The following is a 2,358-nucleotide window of genomic DNA, read 5'->3' as shown; positions in this document are numbered from 1 at the left end:
CCCGCCCCGGCCGCCTCCACGGGCATGGCCTGCATGGCCCCGGCCAGGCCCCGCACGGCCAACCCGCTGGCCGCCTGGGCAAGGCCCCGGGCACCGCCATGGCCGCGCCACGGCACCGCCAGCGTAGCGTAGCGAGCGTAGCGCTGCGCCAGCCGGACGGGACGGGACGGGGCTCCGCCGGCTACGCTCTCATACGAGGGCAGGGCTTGTTTCGGCCCGCCCCCGCTTCGCCCCCGCTTCGCCCCCGCCCCCGCCCCCGCCCCGCAGCGTCCGGACAGATGAGAGATTCCGCTCCATGCCTGCCTGGCTTGCCTTCCCGTCATTTTCGCTCAGAGATTACGCGCGTGAGTTTATAGGCGAGACTAGCTGTCGTGTGCAGTCGGCGGGCGCGCCGCGGCGGCGAGGGGCTGCTGTGTACGGAGAGCAGAGAGGGATGGCCCCGCCCGTCCTCCCCTCACTCCACCCCACTGTAAATCAAGGTGTGATGACGACTGTAATACTTGTTTGGTGATGCAGCAAGTAATTGCACGATCCTGTGATGACCATTGCAAATAACGCATTTGTATGGTGATCCAGACTCATCGCAATATTTTGGAATAAGTATCACACAATACCTATGATAAAAAATAATTGTATCACCTCCTAAGGAGCGTGACTTCGTGGGAATCACACGGAACCATTAATCACGGAAATGTGTGAAAATGATCACAACATGAATTGCAGTCCCACCGCCATTCCTTTGCACCCTTCTCTCACCCCGACTCTCCCTTCCCTTTCTCTTACTCTCTTGACTCATGTCCCCCATTTCTATGCTCCCCCCCCCTCCCTCGAGCCTTTCCTATGTTTGCCGAAAGTAGTGGTAGCCTACACAACATTGGTCACTAAAGCCCCCCACCCCCACCCCACCTCCTCCTTCGCTCACCGTCAAGGGAAACAGATGAGGTGAGGCGGCCACCCGCTCGCAGCTAGGAGGAGAGCACTACCAGAACCAGAGTCTACTTTGCTATACCACACATGGTGATCACCAAAAATCAACTCTGCTCGTCGAATAGAATACCCCCCCCCCCCCCCCCCCCCCCCCCCTTTTTGCTTTTCCCTCTGGCGAGGGAAATCTGCTTTGTCGGAAAGACATATTTGTGTGCCGTGCCGTTCGGTCCCGCGGCCTCCCGTCTCGCTCGGCTATTTGCCCGGGGAAACGACTTCGAATAACCCTTTATTTAACCCAACTCGCTGGCGGGGGCGTGGCGGGGAGCTGGCGGGGCGGGGTGGGGCGGAGCGACATGGCGCATCCTGATCGCATATCCCTCCAGGCCAGGGGCGAGGTGGTGGGGGTGCGGTAGGGGAGGCCAACATGAGAGACGTCTGTTCTGTTTCTTTATCTTTGCGGGGGGTGGGGGAGGGGCGGAAGGGATAGCGGCAGCAGCCTCCGCTCGGCGACACGGCGGGCGGCGCGGCCGCGTTCGTCCCGTCTCGATATGCACGTTGCGACATATTGCAGAACGGCCGCCCCATCTGCCATAATCCCGCTCCAGCTCCCGCCACGCGATGAGTCTGGTCTGGAGAGGGCGCTGAATATTTGCACTCGAGAACTCGATGCGTCGTCTCTTGGCGCAACTGCTTTTGGAAATGAGGCAGTGGCGGCGGGTTAGCGTGAAGTAACCCGTTGTATTTCCAAAGGCAATGCCCCGGTTTGAGGACGTCGCGTCGCTTCGTCCTCGTCCACCCACTTGACCGCGGAGCTGGTCCACTTGGTCCCAGAAACGGACTTCCCTGGTAGCGCTCCCCTCCCCTGATGTTCTTCGCCCCCCAGTGGAGCGGAGCCGAGCCGAGCCGAGCGAAGGCGAGCGGAGTTGAGCGGCTCTACACCAGCCTTAATTAAAACCTCACCCTTGCCTTGCGCCCCGACGCCGCACACCGCCGAGGCGAGGCAAGGCGCCATCTGAAATGCCCGTTCGAGATATCGACACCCGCCTTGGGATATCTAGCCCCTCACAAAGCGAGGCCGGGCGAGGCGAGGCTGGCTGCGGCCCGGCGGCGTGGCCGCGGGCCAGACAGGTCGAGCGGAGCCAGCGGAGCCAGCGGAGCCGCCTCGGAGCGCACGGCCTGCGCGCCAGGCTCACTCACCCCCGGGCAAATATTTGAAGTGGATAGGGATTCTAATGAGAGTATGGCCCGTGGCGGGCTGGGCCGGGCCGGGCCGAGCTCGTCGAGGACACGAGAAGGATTTTGTAAAACGAAAGGAAAGGGCGGACGGCCGGCCGGCGAGAGCCTCGGGGCAGGCCCGGGCAGGCCGCGGGCCGCGGCGCGGACACGAGGCAACGCCCACTCGCAGAGCACGGCGACGACGCCGTCTGTCGT

This window comes from Frankliniella occidentalis, unplaced genomic scaffold, assembly GCF_000697945.3.
Source record: "Frankliniella occidentalis isolate FOCC.00 unplaced genomic scaffold, Focc_3.1 Scaffold398, whole genome shotgun sequence".
NCBI lineage: Eukaryota > Metazoa > Arthropoda > Insecta > Thysanoptera > Thripidae > Frankliniella > Frankliniella occidentalis.
Note: the sequence above shows the minus strand (reverse complement) of the source record.